At 39.2% G+C, this 14,518-nt stretch overlaps 1 protein-coding gene across 2 annotated transcripts in view; it reads right to left on the reverse strand.

Annotated features, from left to right (window-relative positions):
- The window catches only part of gjc1 (gap junction protein gamma 1), a 56,996-nt gene that overhangs the window by 34,608 nt on the left and 7,870 nt on the right, over positions 1–14,518 (reverse strand). The window contains exons 1-2 of one of the 2 annotated variants that reach the window (XM_074696141.1): positions 6,309–6,400; positions 3,916–4,015 (exon numbers count right to left, since the gene is read on the reverse strand). The exons of the other annotated variant lie outside the window; for it this stretch is intronic. The gene's annotated coding sequence lies outside the window, so the exon portion shown is untranslated. Of the gene's footprint in view, positions 1–3,915; positions 4,016–6,308; positions 6,401–14,518 lie in introns of those variants that run through there. 2 annotated transcript variants of the gene reach the window in all.

Genomic DNA, 14,518 nt, shown 5'->3' on the forward strand with positions numbered 1-14,518 from the left:
TTTTGAATGACACCAACTCCAACACCTTTATGCACATGTTAATTAACCATCTCCCAGCCTCAGCAGCAAAAACTGGGACTGGGATGTTTATCACAATTTCTGGAGAGTCTGCTGCCAAAAAGCCTTTGCACACCAAAGTCGATGTGAAGAAATGACCTGAAATCACGAAAAATTTGGAGGTTTCATACTCAACCTCAGCAGCTATTCTCCTCTGAACAATGTCTTTTGTAGTTTTTATTAGAGGTCGACCGATATGGGTTTTTTGGGGGCCGATGCCGATGCCGATGCTTTCCAAATTTGGGCAGCCGATGCCGATATGCATAGCCGATTTTTACAATTTGATATTCAGGCCGATTGTTAAATAAATATACATTTATCACATTTTTGTGAAACGCAGCAATTTCTGAGCAACTAAAAGAAATCTATTAGAAGTCGTGTCCAGTCCTCTGAACATTTATTCAGCTTTCAAAACAATGAAATATTTTGTCTGAGTAAACACACAATGTAACAAGCAGTAGTTAACATTCACTCTCTTCTTAAAATGTCAAAAAAGAAATTTAAACTTATTAATATAATTTGAACAAAAGTATGTAATGTATCCAAGTGGTTCCACAAGTTTGAGGTGCTCATCTTTTTTGTGCCTGATCAAAAATTGCGTCATTTTATACAACGGATCAAAAATCTGCTTTTTAAAAGAAAATATGGCCGATGGCCGATAGAGACAAATGTCCAAATATCGGCCCGATATATCAGCCGGCCGATATATCAGTCTACCTCTAGTTTTTATGTATTTTGTCGTAAAGAACCAGGTGCTGGGACACAAACACAACCAATGTTGAATGTTTTAGTATGTGACTTGTAAGCAATGAGCGTTTTGTTTGGTTGGATGTGTACTCGTCGTAAGCAAAACTTTGGGAAAACTGACCTCAGTCTGAAACAAAAATAACTTGCTCGTTAGAAAGCTTGAAAAAATGATAACATATGAAATATAACATGAATTTGCTCTCCGGAGCTTCTCTACGCGGCAAAACCTTTTCTCCTATTCTCAGGGGCCGTTTACACGACAACGGTTTTAGGGTGAAATGCAAAAGTTTTGTTGCGTTTCAGCCTCGCGTTTACACGAAAACGGCGTTTCAGCTGCCCTAAAACGCAAACTTTTGGAAACGGCCTGCAGAGTGGGATTTTCTGAAATGCTGCCGACACTGTTACCGTGGAAAACAGTAAGCCTGTGTTTCCAGTGGAAACACTGACGTCACGTCTGCTTCGGGTGAGCGCATCCAACAGTCCAACAGTCTAACAGTCCTGTTGTTACGATCGTCGTGGTCTGCCGTGTTTTACTTGTGCCGCTCAATCTGCTGAATCTGTAACTGTCTTTAACAAAATGAGCATCTGTTGCTCCACTTCTGCTCTTAGCATTCACCAACACACCAGATGATCGGCCCAACTCTACTTCAGAAAGAAAGTTATAGCGCCAACTACAGGCCTGGCATGCTTACTACAGTGTTTTCAGCCCCTAAGCGTTTCAGTGTAAACGCAGATTATTTTCACAGTGTTTTAGTGTTTTCAGATGAAATGTTGTTGTGTAAATAGGGCCTCAGTGTGTGTAAGCACTTTGCATGCACAGCTTTCAATGCTGATTGGCTGTCATCCAGCTATGGCTCTGCATGTAACCAATAACATAAAAGTGTGGGTGGGACAATGCTGGAGACAGAGTAGTGACTGCAGACTAGAGGTGTGATAAAATATTGATATTTTTGTAAAATTAGAATTCATATTTTAGATGAGTTGGAAGTAAAAAATGGTTTCTGCAGATTTTTTTTTTTTGAGTAATATTGGTTTCACCAAGTGACGTTTATCAGTTTGACTTACTGTCCAATCAATCCTTTGCAAAATTAGTTTAATGTCACAGTAGTTTAAGTGACAAACTTGACACACTTTATGTTTTTAAGTTAAGTGTTTGAAACACTGCATCTGACTTTCATTATTTCAAACACATTAAAGAGAAAAGCTGTTTTCAATCAAAAAGTTAACAGTGAATATCGCAAATATCACAACATTGTGATATTATCGTATCGTGAGATTCTTGCCAATACTCACCTTTACTGCAGACAGAGTGGCGCCGATGCATTAAAGCCAAAATAACAGAGTTTAAATTGATTTATTATTAGTCGACTGATTAAAAAGGCAGATACCGATATGCTTCAAAATGCTGGATATCGGCGCCGATAGTCGACTCAGCTGATAATCGGCCTGTCCCTACTGCAAACCAGTTATAATCAAGAAACAGTCGTGATTAAACAACTGTTTTTGTCTTATTTTGGAAATTTGATAATAAAATTTATTGCATCTTAAAGAAATTAAGCGGCTATTTAGTAGATAATTTTAGTTTTTAAAGTTCATTCAATGGCACAGATGAGTTCTTTTAATAATATGGTTTATTTCCTTCTGGCAAAAAATGTTTCATTATAGATTGAAGTCTTGATGATCTAGAGATATCTGACTCCCCTTAAAGTGATACTCTGGGATGGATCAAGTTGGGTCCTATCACAAGGTTTAGGGCAGAAATTACCCCTACAGCAGTGATTTTGTGCAGCAGAAGCCCAGAGCGCTCGCACCAAACACCCCCTCCCTGCTCCTCTGCCGGTTTCCTCTGCACTCAGACGGGGTCATATTTTACTTGACCAAAAACACAAATAAACGGACTCCCACCGAAAAAATCTGATATCGGTCTGCATTCATGCTTTATTTAGAGAATTTTCAGCGCGTTACTTTCACACAAAAACACTGCTAAATAAGGCTCTAGCTCTCATCGTGTTGTAAAACGGCGCTACCTCCGCTGCAGAGCCACAGCTGGCTACGAGGTGCTCGCCGCTTAGTGTATCAGTCCACGCGCGCGGCTTGCCAGATATAAACAAACGCAGGTAGTCTGCCAGGACGAAGAGACACGATAGCAACTAGAGCCTTATTTAGCGGTGTTTTTGTGTGAAAGTAACACGCTGAAAATTCTCTAAATAAAGCGTGAATGCAGACTGATATCAGAGTTTTTCGGTGGGAGTCCGTTTATTTGTGTTTGGTCAAGTAAAATATGGCCCCGTCTGAGTGCAGAGGAAACCCGCAGAGGAGCAGGGAGGGGGTGTTTGGTGCGTGCGCTCTGGGCTTGTGATAGGACCCAACTTGTTCCATCCCCGAAGTATCACTTTAATGCATTTTGCTCAGTTTCTTCTTCCTTTGTTTTTAATGTTGTTGTTTTTTTACACAATGCAAGTTTTACTCCAAGAGTAAAATGTGTCCTGACAGAATAATCGAACCCTTGTTCCAAAAATCCAATTTAAGTCCTGTCTTGGCTTTAACTCCAAAGAACAAACACTGTTCTCGTGCTGGTGTGTTTTTTATTCTGAAACAAGCCCAGGCTCCCTCTCTGATTGGTAGCTGAGGTGTGTGTTCTGTGTGAGCCGTCTATTATTGAGCGTCAAGGATTGGACCGGCGGTTTGTTTACTGTTCAGAGATCAAAACATGCCGGAGACCACAGGAAGAGAAAAAAAAGATGAAATGGAAGCTCAAAGGAACAGAGAAGGCAAGTCAGCGCAAAGCTGCAAACATCAAGAACTGATTCACAGTCGCAGCCAAATCCAGCAGATGGTGAGTGAATGTAAACGGAAGCGAGCAATCAGATTTTCCTACAAAACACTTAAAGGATGCAGAAAAAGGGAAGGAAAGAAAAGCTTGAAAAGGCGCACGAGGGCTGGAGGAGCAGAGGAGGAAACATACTGAATGACTGGAGAACAAAAAGATCCCCTCTGCAGCAATATGTTCTCGCCTACGGTTACACTTGTTCCAATGCAACTTTAATCATGCAATCATGCTCGCCATGTCAACTGACAGGCCGGGTTGTGCAAAAATGGGATTTTGCTCACATTCATACTGTATCCAAACCCCAGAAATGACAGAATCCAGGCTCACATTGTCATCAACACAGTCTGGATGCCGTCCAGCCTCATGAGAGAAAAAACAACACTAAGAAAAGAAAAAGGGACAGAGAGAGAAAAATGCAGGAGCAGATTTAAACACACAGGATCTGTTTTCAGGCCAGGTTCACAAACGTCAGAAGATGTGATGTTTATAAAGTCAGATTGTTGCCAGATTAAGAATCTCCTGAAAGCATGAACTGCTCAAAATGCTCGTCGCCTCGGGAAAATCCCTCCGGCTGTTTCACAGTTTATTCAACAACCTGATGAAATCTTCAACACGGCGTTTCAGACCACACAGAGCTGCTGTGGTTAGGATACAGGCTTGGTTAAACCTCTTCTTGTTTGAGTCTGTTTGGCTCCTGTAATAAGAGATCAAACAAACATGAGCGTATGATGCAAGCTCGGAGTATTCATGAAGAAGGTTTTACTCTCAGCCCTGTTTCTGATTGTTTTTATGGTCTGTGTCTGTTTTACAATAGCTGCACAGTGTGTCGGTTATTATCCTGGTACATAGGAGGTTTCAACACCCACTCTCTGGATTCAAATACAGGATTAAGCATAAAGTAGTCACATGAATTGTAAAAAGCAGAGGCAACTTTTAATGTCTCTAAAATCCCAATGTGTTAAACCAACCATGCAATGATGGATGACGCGTCTATTTGTCAGCCTGTCATTCAAAAGTGATGCCAAAATACCCTAATGACAGATACTGGTGATATTTTCCAAGCCTGATCACATTTATGGCTAAGGATGTGACAAAACACTTTTTCTGACTTCCAATCCAATCCGATTTTTGTCATGATATGTTTTCGATACCGATTAGATACCGATCTCTTTTCTCTAAAAAACCTGTACTCCGTTGGATGGACCCGTATGAATGACCAATCACATTTGTTGTATCAAAGTGAGCCCTGTTGGTACCTCCTTTACAAATGTTGAAGACGCTGTTTTACTATCATTGCTTTCCAAAGAGAAGTAGTCCCACACATCTGACATGTTGGCAACATGGTTTGATTTACAGCAGCCGTAAAACGTGACGATGCTGAAAACACATGAAAAGTGGATCAGTCCTGATCACGTAAAGAAATCCAATGCTTTCCGATCCTCCAGAATTAGCCATATCAGGCAACGATACTGAATTAGATCGGGACATCCATATTTATCAATTATTTGCAAAATCTGTCACAATGGCACAGTCCATAGGGGGTCTTTGATAATCAGGGACGTACCATAGACTGTATAAAACATGGACGTAGTCTCCTCCTGCTCTCCTACAGAGCAAATTTAGATTTTGGAGAAACAGATGTGTAATTTGAATTTGTTGGATGGGGATTTTTCAGGAAGGACTTGTGACATTCTGCACCTGCCTCACTGTCATGGTGTAATTAGTTAATTGGCTAATATTTGGAAGTCGTGCATGTGTGTAACGCATTACAGCGGACTGACTGACAGAAATCATGTTGATTAAGCTGGTGTTGATTTTAAAGTTGGAAGTCTGTCCCGTCTGTTGACATTAAAGGAGAGAGAGTGTATGGACGCAGTCTGTGATGTCACCCATCTGTTTCTGATACAGAATAATGAAGACTTCTGTCAGTGGGGGTCATATTGGAAACACCAGATACAGGCTTTTAGCCGCTTTACTAATAGCACCTGTCACATGAGCTGGACGTTTGATTGGATAAACTCATCATCTTACTATCGTCTAAACCGCTAAGTGAAAAAATAATTCACCCCTGGTACAGTGTGCATCTTTAGGGAAATTAGTTGTAAATATTTTTTTCAAAGCTGTAAAAGTGGATTTCAGTGGTTTCTGGTCTTTCTGCAGCCAGCCTCAAGTGGACACTCAATGAACTGCAGTTTTTAACTTCATATTGTCAAACCAGAGCTTGCTGCTTGTTCTTGCAGTTGAGGTTTGTTAAGTGCACTTTCACAAAGATGTAATTTAAGTTGTTCCAGCATGTTCTGCCTGCTTTTGCTCTCCACATGGACTGTTTTCCTGCAAAAGTCTGCTGAAATCAGACGCAAAGACACACTTCCCATGCTAAAAATCCAAACCCCTGGACTACTTCTGAATCCGCTCACCTCAGTTTGACTCCAAACGTTACTTAAACGTTCTTTGTTCTACCCTGGGAACCAACAGCGATGTGGTCAGAGTGAAATCACGCTGCGGTTTGTGTGTTTGTTTGGCTGCTCTGTAAACACATGCATCATTTACCTCTCAGAGAAAAAAGTCAATCAAGGAGAGTTTACTGTACTGGTCGCAGAGTGACCAAATCTGAGGATTATACGTGATGACAGAATAAATCTTCAGGGTCAACGTGTGAGACAGGTTTTCTGACCTCGGGGTGTGTGTGTGTCCGCTCCGAGGGTCGCACAGAGAGGTGGGCCGATGCTGAGGCCAAACAGAGACAATAACTGTGATGAGATCCAGAAACCATCGCTGTGTGCCAGCTGAGGAAGCTGCTGCTCTCCCTACGGCCTGCGCATACAATCACTCAGTCATTATCATTCTCAGAACAAACACCATCTTTATGTAATCTTTATGTAAACGGTCTGTCTCAAGGCTTCTCTAAGAGAGAGGATTCTTCGCTGAATTCACGACATCCTTGTGCAGCAGCGGCTCGTACCAATAATAAACAGAGGGAAAAAACAGAAACAGCACAGAGCTATTTAAAGCCAAGCCCGAAGCGTTTCTGTCAAGTAAATCTTTTTCCCCTCTTTTTTTGTGTTGTAGACGTAGAGTCTCGACGTGTTAGCCTGTGAGGCTATCACCAAGGCTACACTGGTAGCACGAGAGCATCTGTGCGCGCCTTTGGGCTTTTTTCCTCCCCATCACACCACGGCGGGCTGTGGCTCAGAAAATCCTCATGGCCATGGAAACTCACTCGTGTATGAATGTTACTTTGTTTAAACATGACTCCAGGAGGAGGGACGGGGAGGGAAGGACGGGACGGCGTTGTCCTGTGAGATGCGTCACGTGTCCTTGATGTAATAGGACACAAAAACGGTGATGGGAGTCACGACATTGGGTGTTCTGTCGCCCCCAAAAATATGGGAGCTGACAGGTTGTATGTTGGGGAATTCCTCGATTCATGAGTCGTGAATTGCAGAGGCAAAACATCAGGGTGTGAGTTCACAAATCGAAGAAATCAGGACCAAAACCGAGAGAGTAAAAAAGAAATTCCTGCTTTGCTGCTCTCATGTCATCAGAAATCGAGCCTTTCAAGGAAGGTGGAAAGATATCGAAACATCCAGCATGAATAATCCTCAAGCTCATACAGTGTTGGCTTATAAAGATATAGGAAGAGTTTTAGACTCCGTACAAAATCACCTGATTAAAACCCAATTAAAAAACTGGAGAACAATTTAAAAAAAGTGCAAATACGATGCCAAAATACAAACAATCCAGTGGTGTACTTTTGACCGAGGTTTTGAACCTAACAAAATGGATCATGGCTTTAAGTTATGGATCACAAAAGGAATAACAACATTCCTGTCCTTGACTGACAATGGTCAATTTAGAGACCTTGAGTGTTTAAAGAGGAAACATGGTCTTGAAAAAGCTGATTTTTGTTCATACCTTCAGGTGAGAAATGATTTTGATCATACAATAAAAAATGAAATGGACCTTGAGGACCCAATATTGAATATTTTTATTGATGCTTACCAGAACAGCTTGAAGAAGGTAATTATCCCTAAACTCTCAGAAAGCACACTCTACAGGAGGGGACACTAAATGCTAGAGGAAGTGCGGGTCTCGGGAAGCCAACCCCTGGCAAATTTTTGGGAATGCCCAGGGATAAAATCATTTCGGTCAGAGTTTCATACAACATTAAAACCCATTATTGAAATAAACATACCTCTGTGGCTTTCTACTTTGTTTACAGGAAATGTTGATTTCCAAATAAGAAATAGAGATAAATACCTTTCTGGCAGATTGACCTCTGCCTGTAAAATATCCTATTATATTTATGCCATGGAAAGGGTTACTTTTTGTTTACATCTGCAAAAAGATGTTTTTGTTAAATTGTGGAAAAACTGGGTTTAATATGCCAAGTCCACTCAGACAGATTTTGTGGAGGTGACAATCAAGGGAATTGATTATAATTAAGGAATAACCTTAATTAGCTTTTGTGTGATTGTGGTTTTGTCATATTTTTCTCCCTCTCAAGACCATTTTGTGCTGCATACATGGTTGGTTCTGCACACTTTGTCCCTCCCATGTTAAACTTAGTTCCTTATACTTAAATAAGAAAAGAAAGACTGAATGGCAGATGTAATTCTATTATCTTTCTATGTTTTTGTCCTGATGTCTGCCTTTTAGAATTGAAAAAAAAAAAAAGAATTCAAAAAACAAAACAAAACAACTAGCGTTAGCATTAGCGTTAGCTGCAACAGATAGTGGTAGGGCAGAGGGGGTGAACTGTTTGACCTGCAGGTGAAAAGACTGAGGACACATTTTTATTTATTTGCCTTTTTTGTCCCACTAAATTCTTAATCTGATGACATAAAAATATATTTTCTATAATTTTGTCCAAACTGATGATTCTGTAGCATCTGGTCCGTTTAATTATGTTCAAATATGTTGTTTCTTTGCATATATCTTTAAGCAAACAGTAGTCATCAACTAAAAAAAGCAAGGCATGTTTGGTTTTGCAAATTTGACTATTATGCATTTCATCCTTTTTTCTCCTCGATTAATCGATTAATCGATTAATCGATTAATCGATTAATCAGAAATATAATCGTCAGAGTAATTGACCACTAAAATAATCGTTACTTGCAGCCCTAGTATTTACACATATACCATTAAAACTCCATAAAAATATTTGAAATATAATGTTTCTGCGGCTGAAATCCAAGCCTGACTCTAAAACTATCGAATAATGTTGTCTAAATTTCCTTCGCCCTAACCCCAAACTCTGTCTGCAACATCTCCCCTGACTCCTCATGTGTCACCTCCTCCAGTTAAACTCCTGGTTTCCATGGAGACGGTATAAACACGACCTCGGAGCATCTCAGTGTCTGCAGAAACATGTTGTATATGCAACAGAGGCTAAAAATAACCCCGCGCTCCCTCGTCTCCCTCTAACATTTTATTAGTGTCGACCCTTGTGTTTGCTCAATTGAGTGAAATTATTCTGTAAGACATTTAAAGGGGCCACGACGCTGCAGGTTCCCTTGAGGAAGCATAAACACAGGCCACTTTAAAGAGGGGTGGGGGAGGGCCAAGCTCCTGGCGTGCTAACGTGACTCATGATGTTTGTACGGTAAAAATGCTTTCATAGACACAACACTTTGTTCGCATTTATCATGAGCTCCATAATTAGCTCCATGGCCCAGTGATGGAGTTCTTGACCTTTTCAATATGGCGAGGCAGAGGGGAGGGGGTGGGGGGTCGCTGCAGCTGACACAGCACTGATGAAATGGGAGTAATACGAGAATCTGGAGACGGTGAATCACTCCCAAAACAAAAAAAGTCCCGGAGTTCACGCGATCACTGCATGTTCTTTCTTACTTTCAGCCCGTGTGTGTGTCCGTGTGTGTGTCCCTGCGAAGGCTGTGCTGACAGGGTGTCGTCTGCGGTCCGTGAACCTGGCCGCTCCGCTCAGCTCCCGCGCTGACAGAGAGCAAGGGGGACATCGCCCGACCATGGCTAACCCCAGCTGGGCCAATCAGGCTGGAGCGCTCGTGGCCGCCGTGTGCAGCGCTGTGGCACAGATCCCCTTATGGATTCTAATGGCTTCTCCACAGAGTCAGCGGCGCTCTGCTGATCGGCCGTGTGTGTGTTTCTGTTGAGATAATGAAGCTGGCTCCGTGTGTGTTTAACGAAATCTGTGCGGCCTCCTTCGCCGCACCTGAGCGGATGGAGCTTCAGACACAGCACAGCGGGTTTGTCAGATGATAATCTGATTCAAAAGTTGCTGATATTTGTTTCATTAGCTGAGTTATTTTTCAAAATGGGATAAGGAAGAAGTGATTAAATTTTGGAGGTGATCCCAATCCAGGACTTTTTTAAAGGATTCTTTATCATTGTGAGATAGGGCCGTTTTCACCATATGTGTATATAACTAAGACAAGGTCACCATAATTTCTGACAGATGTTAAAGTACGATCCAGATCCTGGTAATATTCTGGATACTAAGATCTGGAATATGAAATATGAACTGGGTCATCATCATTTTCAACACTGTCAGGAAACAAATTATCGTACAAACCTGCAACTAACACCAAACTGTAGCAGACAGTCTGCTGAAAGGAAGTATAACATTAAAGTCGGACTAAAGTGTTGGTGACAGTCACAATATGCTCAGTGGAGGTCTGCGCTCTCTGAGTGCTTTCCTAGTTTTTTAAATATATTTAAGTTTAAATCTTTTAAACTCTCCCTGAAACTCCAAATAGTCACATTTTGATCGTAAACAGAAAAACATCTGAGTCTATACTGCAAAAAAAAGAAATCTAATCAACTGTTTTTGTCTCATTTTCAGTAGAAAATGTTTTTTTAGACTTAATATGAGCCACATTCACTTGACTAGTCCAGAAAAATGTCTTATTTCAAGTTGTTTTTAAAGCTATATTACGGTCTGAATTGCTGTAACTAGTTAAAAAATCTGCCCATTAAACAAGAGAAAAATTACACGTAATATGACATTATTCTAGTTTTAAGCATATTTCTAAACAATTTCTCTTGTTCCATTGGCATTTTTTTACGTCTAACAAGCAAGTCAGACCTTATTTTTGTCTTCAAATAACTTAAAACAAGACATTTTCCAGGACTGACCACATGACTGTGGCTCATATAGAGTAAAATAAAACTATTTTTTACTTAAAATAAGGTTAAAAAAAATATGGAAGAAGACAAGGGCCACTGAAATAAAAAAAAACACAACTTTTTTATAGCTATTCTTACTGAGACTAAAGTCAGAATTCTGACTTTAGTCTCAGAATTTTCAGTTTACATATTTTATTTCCAGTGGCCCTAATCTTCATCTGTAAAAAAGCCACTTGATAGGATTAAAGTTTTTTGCAGTGTAGAATTGGAAAAGCCAGACTCTTATTTTGAAAGAATTTGATAATTTTCAGTCAGAATTCAGACTTAATCTCAGGATTCTTACTTTAATCTTATTAAAAATATATATGAAAATAAAAATTAGAAAGGGTTAGGGTTAGGTTTTTGTTCAGTGGCACTAATCTTCTTCCGTAAAAACACTTAATAAGATTTCAATTTTTTTGCAGTGTGGGTATGGAAATACCATACTCTTATTTTGAAAGAATCTAAGAAATTCAGACTTCAGAAGTCAGACTTCTGACTTAATTTCAGAAAAAAAATAACTGTGCATTATTTTTTTTAGTTACCCTCTTCCTCTTCCATAATAGACCACTTGCCAAGATTTAATTTTTTTGCAGTGTAAATTTGGAAATGCAAGGCTCTCTTTTTGAAATAAGCTGAGAAATTAAAGTCAGAAATCTTACTTTAATTTCTGAACTCTTACGTTAATCTAAAAGAAAAAAAAAAGAAAAAAAACTTGTACAGGTTTTTTTGCATTGGCCCTAATCTGCTTCCATAAAAAAAACACTTGATAAGATTTCATTTTTTTGCAGTGTAGAATTGAAAAAGCCAGACTCTTATTTTGAAAGAATCTTAGAAATTTAAGTCAGACTTTTGACTTTAATGAAAAAATTCCGAGAATAAAGTCAGAATTCTTAATTTAATCTCAGATAAAACAAAAAGAAAAAAATACTTTTTTTTTTTTTTTTTTTTTTTTTTTTAGTGGCCATCATCTTCTTCCGTAAAAAAAAAAACTCTTGATAAGATTTCAGGTTTTTGCAGTGGAATTGGAAAAGCCAGAACCATATTTTGAAAGAATCCAACTTTGAGCAACACACCTTACCTCCACTGACAAGAAGCAGCCTGCACACTGTAAAAGGTTTGCTGTAGATTTTAAAGTAAGTTACTGGCAGCAGGTTGCTGTATATGAACGTTTGGATAATAAAACATCAGTTTCGGCGCAGACAGAGTCGAACAGCAGGTACGAGCTCAGAGTCAGCTGAGCAGGAGCCCCAGCGCTCGCTCATCCTGCCTGCCTGTTGTGTCATTGGAGGCTGACGGTGAATGAAAGGCAGCTCTCTGCCTTCACTCCTGTCACGTTGTGGCTCCGCCCCCCTTGTGACCTGAGGGAAGTGGCATAAGACCTGTCAGCCCGCATCACGGCCCGGACCACGACAGCCCGGGCTCATATGTAAATGTGTCAGCAAGCACGGACTCATGAGTCTGACGGATCAGTTTGAATATGCATGTTCAACACTGACTGGAGCGTAAACAGCTCCATCCGGATCCCTGTGCATCTGTGTGTGTGTGTGTGTGTGTGTGTGTGTGTGTGTGTGTGTGTGTGTGTGTGTTTTCATGCTCACAGTGTGTGTGTCTGAGTTGATCCCAGTTTGTTATAGTGACATTCCCGGTGGGAAGGAGCCTCACGACTGTTTCCGTTTGCCAGACCGCACGTATCTCTTCACGAGCTCAGGCTGGGCTGAAGTGACATCTGATTTCATCCACACTCAGCGGGCTCTCTGTCCACCTCCATCCCCTGCTCCTGCTGCTTACACCTCATCCTCCGAGAGGGGATTCACCGCCTTTCTCTGTTTCACTTTATCATAAATCATTCACACTTCCTGTTTGTCTGAGTGCTGGTTGGACAAGGTGAAAAATGTTCATCACTCATCTGTGAGGGCGCTCAGGATTACAGAGGAAAAGATTCATTTGTTGCAGAAAGAGTAGAAATAGTGATGTCTGATTGTGTGAAGGAAAGGATTGCAGAGTAAAGCTGGATTTAAAAAAAAAAAAGAAATGTATCACTTGCTCTTTTCCTGCTGCCACAGACTCAGACATCTGCTGCAGCCTCCCTGCGACACGTGCACCCACACAACTGAGACATGGTTGTTGGTGAAGGGTCAGGGCCGACTGCAGGGCTCGTTTTCCTGAGGAGTCATCCTGAGTCACAGAGAGCACGACACAAACCCCCCCCCCCCCTCCCTCCCCCGCTCGCCGGATTATTCAGAGTCTCCCCTAAAATATCAGCCGCCACTTTCACTTTGGACGCTCAGCAGCTCTCGACTAAACAGCTGCAGCCGTCCGGCTCTGCACAGATTCATCAAGTCTGGAAACACGTTTCTATGGAAGCCCGTTTCTGCCAGTAAAAAAAGTGCATCACCTCACTCATCCAGACATGTAAACAACAATTCCACCAAATGAATAGATACATGAATATTAGTGTAATCACTTTTTTTTTTTTTAAATCTGGTGTAATAAAACCTAAACATGTAACAATATGCACTAAGAGGAGGTGATGCAGGGACTACAAGGCAAACAGACGAACATTTAACTTGTAATTTTGACTTTCAATCTCATAATTCTGACATAATCTCTTATAATTAAGACTTTTAATCTTGTAATTTCACCTGCAAATCTCATGATTATGACTTTTTCTTAAAACTTCAACTTTTTATCTCATAATTTCGACTTGTCATCTCATAGTTGTGATTTTTATCTCACAATTAAGAATTTTATCCTTTGAATATGACATTTTAGCTCATTATTTGTGACTATCATCTCATATTTCCAACTTTCAATCTCAAAATTTTGACCTTTTGTCATAATTATGACTTTTTATCTCAAAGTTTTGACTTTTATCTCATAACTGGGATTTTATCTTGTAATTTCATCTTTTTTTTTTCTAATAATGATGACTTTTTGTATCATATTTTTTACTTTTTATCTCATAATTTTGACTTTTTTTCTTATAGATATAACTTAAAATCTAATATTTGTTACTTTTATCTCATATATATATATATATATATATATATATATATATATATATATATATATATATATATATATATATATATATATATATATATATATATATTTAATTTTAATCTTAAAATTATGATCTTATGTCATAGTTTTGAATCTCAAAATGTTGGCTTTTATCACATTTTGGGGATTTGAATCTCATTATGTCATTTTTTTTACTCATTATAATGACTTTTTATCTCACATTTTTTTCTTTTTATCTTATGATTTTGTCTTTTTTCATCTCATAGATATGACTTTCCATCTCATATTTGTGAATTTTCGTCTCATAATTAAGACTTTCATCCCGTAAACATGACATTTGAGCTTATTATTTTGACTGTTTATCACATATTCATGACTTTTTATCTCAAAATGATGACTTTCTGTCAAATTTTTGACTTTTAATCTTATTATTGGGATTTTTATCTTATAATTTAATCCTTTTTTCACATAATTATGACTTTTTGTCTCATATTTATGACGTTTTTTCATAGTTTTGGCTTCTTTCCCTTATTTTTATGACTTTTCATCTCATCATTTTTATTTTTTATCTCATATTTGTGACCTTGTGTCACTTTTATTTATTACCTTTTCTCATTATTTTGACTTTTTTCCTCATAATTATGAATCTTTATCTTACATTTTTTTACTTTTTATCTCATAATTTTGTCTTTTTATCCCATATTTATGACT

Source organism: Halichoeres trimaculatus, unplaced genomic scaffold (genome assembly GCF_033239565.1).
Source record: "Halichoeres trimaculatus isolate MK-OKI-2021-1 unplaced genomic scaffold, fHalTri1.1 fHalTri1_scaffold_20, whole genome shotgun sequence".
NCBI lineage: Eukaryota > Metazoa > Chordata > Actinopteri > Labriformes > Labridae > Halichoeres > Halichoeres trimaculatus.